Below are 6,871 nucleotides of genomic sequence, written 5' to 3'. Positions count from 1 at the left end.
TCCTCCAACCTCCTCTGGCTTTCAAGACCCTGTAGAGACAAGGCTGCAGGGGCCTCACTGATATGGGTGGTACCGAGGCACTGGTGTGTGAGACGACAGAGAGAGAGAGATCTTCTCATCATCCATCACCCTTTGTTAGTGTAAACAGTGTAACAAGATGAAATAGGGGGACACTGAACAGCCTAAACCTGACTGTGAGGACTCATTTCAAGACAAAACACTGCTATTGAATCAAAACTGACCTTTGAAGATTTTCTGTGGTCTTTCACCGGTTGTTCTGTGTGGTTTTTCCAGTCTATTAGTTTAAGTGACTCCGTTTTTTCCCTCCTTAATCGGACGTGTTTTATCTCCTTATTTCATCCCATATCTGTTCATTATTTAGACTATAGCGCGTATGACCTCAGCTGGAGTTTATCTCTTTCCTCCTCACACAACTCATTCACTTCCTTTCTCTATATTAATGCAGTCAGCCCATGAGATGTGCATTTATTGAAACACTTTGAGCTGGATTATTGGGGTTAGAAGGGTTTGGGGAGGTTTCTGTCCTCCCCGTTCTGCATAGCACTAAATATGTTTTAGTATGGCTGTTTCTCTTCCCACTGTAGGCAACCTGTAAAGACACAAAGGCTCCAGCAAGGTGGCATTTTAATAGAATAATGAACATGTGAAGACCCCGAAAACCTCCTCTTTCAGGCATTTTATTACAGATTCACAACATAGAGAGCGGTTTTTATTGTTCTTTTACTTCACATTCAGCAACATTTGGATCACAATCTGGTGACAGTTGTTTGTTTGTTTGTTCATGCTGTCTGTCCAAGTCTGATCCAAATGCATCCTCACCACCATCATAGTGTTTTTAATAGTTTCTTATGAATATTTTATGATATAGATAAATATTTAATATATGAGCTGGTGTTTTTTAAACTGCCAGAACATATGCGATCAAACAAAACAAACATGTTATATTCCCATATTTTCCAATAGGCCCTGTAACTGTTCTTCCTCCACCCCTTGTTCTAATTTCACAGACTTTTTGTCTGGATAGTGAATGTACGGTATGTGTCTGTGGTCAGAGATCACTCTGCATGAGTGCATTGAAGCAAAATCATCCTTCATTTCCAGTTACTAATTAAATGCTCTTCATTATAAGACTTCAAACCTTTGAACAATGCCGGCACTGCCCCTCCTACCGCAAACATGTTGCTGCTTGTAGCCAGTCTCTAAATACAGCACAAATGGAGGTATATCCCCACTTGACTATTATGACTCATGTTCAAGCATTTTTCTTGTCATTAATTACTTTTGCCCTGAAACCACACACGTAAACACCGGCTGGTTTCATGATGGGTAAGCACAGATGTCTTGTTAACGTGGTAAAAGAAACTCTCTTTTTTTCCGTCCAGCTGAACTGTGCTGATAACTAATTCAAAACACCAAACTTATGGCAGAGTTTTACATCAGCACAGTGCCCCGTTCATGATTTTTTGAGTTAGTTCCACACTGGATTAGGCTACGTGCACTCGGACCAAGCTGTATTTGATGGACTGATCCTGTCTGTCACTGCATTGCCCACAAGTCCTCGAAAGCTAAATATTTAAACCTGGCATAGCTGAGTGTTGGGGTTTATTTAAGTAAAAGTTTGAGCTTAAACCATTACAGGAGGTCTCTGAAGAGAGTGGAGTGCACACCACCATCTTTGCTTAGAATATAATATTCTAAACAGAGTATTTCTTGATTGCCAAAGATTTTTTGCACTGTCCAAATTATTCATTCTTTGTTTTTATCACATACCATCTCTGTGTTAAACGGTCTATTTGTAAGTTCTGCTATTGCAAAGCCAATAGCCTATTTGTATTAAGATTGTTTTCTTACCAGTCTTCAAGCATCACTGAGTACTGAGGTCATGATGCCCGCTCTGAGCAGCGCTGCTTTGTCAGGACGGACTGCACACTACAGTGATTTGGTATTAGAATGTGATGAAACAGACAAAGCCAGAGCTAGCTGATTAACATGCTAACATCAGTGGAAAAAATCAAGTCAGGAAATCAAGAGGATAGCAGGTAGATATCACAGAAAGTGATGAAGTTTGATGCTTAAAGGGACAGTTCAACATTTTGGCCCATTGCCATAATCCCTATAGTCATAGCAGTAGGTTCATTACCTTTAATTGTCAGTGTAAGCTGTTTTTAGAACGGCAGAGCTGCGAGCTGCTCAGAGCTATGCTACGGAGGCTAATGGGATTTCTTGGTTTCCCTCATCAAACTCATCAAATACACAATCCAAAAACTCTAAAACGCTCTCGTGGACAAGTTGTGACCTGCACATTATGAGATAATAACAGAACGTTACGAGACAGAGTTGTTTTCAAGGTAAATTCATGCAAAACCTGCACGTTCCCGTCAGGGGCAGTTTTTCAGCAAGAAGTCTCTGCATTTGTCTCGAAAACAACTCTGTCTCGTAACGTTTCGTTATTATCTCATAGCGTGGTGAATGTGCAGGTCACAACTTGTCCACATGAGCATTTTGGAGTTGTTGGATTGTGTATATGTTGAGTTTGATAAGGGAAAAGAAATCCCATTAGCCTCCGTGTCGTAGCTCTGAGCAGCGGCTCAGCTCCGCTATTCTAGAAATAGCTTGCACCGACAATTATAGGTAACAAACATACTCCTAAAACTATAGGGATTATGGCAATGGGCCAATTTGCCAAAATGTTGAACTATCCCTTTAACTTGCAACATTTCTTCTAAACTCATAAGTAAGTAGCTGTTGCTAAGCGCCAAAAAACCCAGTGAGCATCAGGCCCGTTCCGGAGGCTTTATCCAAAAAACACATTTAGCATGTGTTGGTAGGTTTGGTTACACCCTCTAACCCCAACTTGACATATCGGTTTTACCTGGCTTCTTTTTACCGACTGCTGCATCCAAACCCCCAAACTCCACATAAAGGCTTTTGTGTTGACATTGCCTTATGCAGCCCTCTGAAAATAAGTGGTAAGATCATATATCAAGACTGTGGCTGCCACCCTGCAATTGTGGTCCAACTAATGAGTATGCTAATATTCATTATTAATGATTGAACATCTGGTCAGTCGGCATGTGATTGTGGCCACAGGCGAGGGCTGCAAGGTGATTCGTTACAGAGAGGAGCACCACAAATATACTGTAAGTCAGGGGAGGTTTAGTTGATGGAGCGATGTAGTGAATGAAACAAAAACTTGCACTGTAATAGCGCGAGAGAGCCAGCAAATCAGTATTGACACCCACACCACTCATCTGGGTCATGATGACAAGGTGGGGAAGAGGAACATTAGTGGAGGCTGAATTAGAGAGTTGAGTCAGAGAAATGGCTGCAGGGTGCCGAATGTGGGAGTTTAGGAGGCGGGTGGTTCATTCATGCAGCCAAGAGATCTTGCTACATCACAGCTCTGGCTTTATTTGTTGCTAGGGGAAAAAAGAAGAGATTTTTCTGTATTACTTCACAACACTTTTTAAAAGACATTACTTTTCTGTATAAATGGGAGGGTGGAGCATTCACACAGCAAATATTCTCTCCCAAATGTTTCTAAGGCATGAACACGGGAATAATAATAATGTCAAAGCTAATTTGTCATTGTCTCATAGTCGCCATTCCTAATATCCCGCTGCGTCCACTACAGTATTTCTTTATTTCCTACAATTGTTCCTCCCTCTAGCATTTTTTTTTTCAAACCAGAGCATGACCTAGTTATGTTTTGAGTCAGAATCCACATGTACAGTAAAGCTGAGAGAAGCTCACTGACAAACCGCCGATGTTGGGCACAGCACGCTGGAAAGTGAGCTGCATCGCCCTGGAGAGTACTGTCTGCAGTACTGGAGATGGATGGTGTGATGGATAGACAGAGGTTGAGGACTTGGAGAGTGTTTTTCCTCCGTGCTGAAGAGCTCTTGTGTTAGTGGGCCAGGAGGGGCAAAAAATAGCTCCGGTCCCCTAGAGGAGTCACTCCACAAGGTCACCGCTTTGCCCTGGGCCTTTATGCGTGAAAAGTTTATGTCCGTACTCTCTCCCTCTCTCTCTTCTTAATGGCTTACCAGGGCCTCTGTATCAGCAAGAGTAGAGTTTGTGTGTTAACGAACCCCCGAGCTAATTAGAATTTCAGCCAAGCTGGCTACTCTCCTCATTTCCTTGCCATTTCCTTTCCTTTGGACAAATACAATTTCACCCCACAATCCGTGCAGAAATAATCCAGTTAATGTTCAACACGGGATGAATAATGGCCACTTATCTGCTAGGAACATGGGTAGAGAGGGGTGCTTGGGTGGAAGAAATGAAGTGAGCCCCCATTCTTGATGTCTCACTAAATCTACTTTCTGTGCAGAGTAGCTGGGGCAAATTAATGATAGGTCATGGTGGGAAGGAGGTCAGTGTGTTTTCAGGCTGCCGAGCTCTCACTGAATGTCAGGCATCTCCATCAACACAGTGACTGGTGCTAGATTGGGAAAATCAGTGAACCTTTACACTAACTGTCCTCTCTGAGTGGATGCAGGTGTTCACATGAACCATTACACCCCAAATGTAGCGTGAGTAAAGTTATCCAGCAGCCGGTTACCAAAAAACAGAAAGGACTCCAAGCTTGAAAGGATTGTCTTTGGTTGTTTACAAGTAACTTTCAGTGTGCTGGATTCAATTCCCCCAACTGCTTGATTTGATGATATCCTAGCACTGAATTTAGCAATAAAGAAATAATTTAGTTCTGCTCCAGGTTTTCATTTAGGCTGCTTTGTGCTTGCGACAAACTGGTTGAAACAGTCGTGTTACCAACTAATTCTGAAGGGTGCACTTGCAAGACAGAGTGAAAAGCCTGCAGTCACAGAGATGGCTGAGAGGCAATTATTATGGACATGGTGGGAGAAATAGTTTTGCAAAGAGATATAAACTATTAAACACAGTTCCAGAAAGGTGCGACGGAAACAGGTTTCAGATGTTATTATGTCCTATTAATAATGCATTAAGGGGGTTTTCACTGCAGCTTTGTTGATAGCGAAAGCAACAATAAGGAGGTTGAAGAAAAAAATCCTTATGCCGTCTTCTCCTCTTCAGTAACACAGCAAAGCAAAGCAATTTCCACACCAAACTTCTGCTTCCCACAATAGCTGCTCTCTCACTGTGAATGAATGTAAACACAAGTTTGTTTCGCAGCAGCAGTCTCCTACTCAGTAATAAGATATGATGAAACAGAAACAGGGGATTCTTGATGTAACTACAACACGTCTATCACATACCATCACAATGTATCACACCGTGAATGTAAACAGAGTTACTTTGTGGAAAAAATAAAAGTGTAATATGTCAGGATTTCTGCTTGGTGTCAAGCTCAGCTGATTCAACAAGCACTTTTCCATCAGGTAGACTAGCACGCTCTTGTTGGTTCTTTAAAACAGCCAGTAGATAGATCAGAAACACTTACAGTAGTTTGAGTAAACCCACTGCAGCAGTGGGAAGAAAAGCTATATGGGAGAGGAAGTTAGGTCTCTCACTCCCTCCCAACATGTCTCGGCTATCAGCTGTTGGGGTGAGTCCCAGCTGCCTCGTGTGTTGACTCTGGAGTGATAGCCATCAGCATTTGCCACATGAAAGGAGAGGAGACTGGTGTTCCTAAAAAAGCAGATGAGAAATAAAGATGGGGAGGCCATGTTGGAGTGTTGGCTACATTTCAAATCGAGATAAAGGCATTGATTTATCAGGAGTGTTTTTCTGACCATATCAGACAGTATATAAATTAGTTCCTTCCCTGGTAAGACATGACAAATGTTCTTGTAGGATAAGATCCATTCGTGCATATTTCAGATAGGCTCCCGGCCCCGGGGCAACTTGTATTTACAAAATCGCTCATCCTGTGCTTTGATAGAGACAAAGGCCTCAATATGCTTATGCATGGTTAGGAAGGGAGTAAACCTGTTTGGCTCACTGTCTAAAATTACCAAGTAGACGCTCTCTCTGCATGCCAGGGGTCCATGAAGGCAGTGCTATCTGTGGTATGTCCCCCAAGCTGGCCTCTATGCTTTCATTCAGTCCTCTAATGGCATTTAAAGCAGTTCACTGCAGGTCGGAGAACAGTTTATTGGGGAAAAGGGAATGACTTATTGGGGTAGATGGTTGGCCTCAAACCAGCTGACCTACACTGTGGTTGCTACAAGCACAGGACACTGTCACTTAGAGCTCCTTGTAAAATCTAGTGTAAAGGCCATAAGTACAGCCTGAGCTGAAATGGATATTCTCGTGCTTGTAAAGGGGGACGCGATTATATGTTCTTATGTACGAGACTAAGACGTAGCAAGAGTCGCCACGTGTGGGAGAGTCCAGGGCAGAAAGACGGCTTTCGCTGAAAAGAAAAGCAGAGCTTTAGTGTGACTCCAGGGAAACTAGCGGTTCAATTCCTGGACGGAGGAAAGAGATATGCAGCTCTCCTCAAAAACTGTTGAGGTCATTCAAACTTGCCGGCTGTTTTCAGCAGCAGCAGCAGCAGCAAAAAAAAAAAATATCTTGCTCGTGCAGCTTTGGAGAGGATTTTTTTTTTCCATTCCACATTTTTTTCTTTACTCTTTTTTCTTGTATTTAGCCACCAGGCACCAGTCGGACACTTTGGTAGAAATATGCACAAATCTTCTATTCACTAACCCACTTCCATGCTGTCCATTCCCAAAGTTGCATTTTGAAATCCTTCATAAATCTGTTAGGCTTTGATTGCCAGTAAACTTCACGTGTTTTTCTTTTTTTTCATGACATGTTGTGGCGTAAGACAAATAAGCAGTGGGGCGATCTTAAACACTCCTACCACTCACTGAGCAATCCAGAGATGAGAGAGATATGGACTTTGTAGCCAAGCGAGTGTTTG

Source organism: Trachurus trachurus (assembly GCF_905171665.1).
Source record: "Trachurus trachurus genome assembly, chromosome: 5".
Classification (NCBI taxonomy): domain Eukaryota; kingdom Metazoa; phylum Chordata; class Actinopteri; order Carangiformes; family Carangidae; genus Trachurus; species Trachurus trachurus.
The sequence above is the reverse complement of the archived record's forward strand: the minus strand, read 5'-3'. Positions refer to the sequence as shown.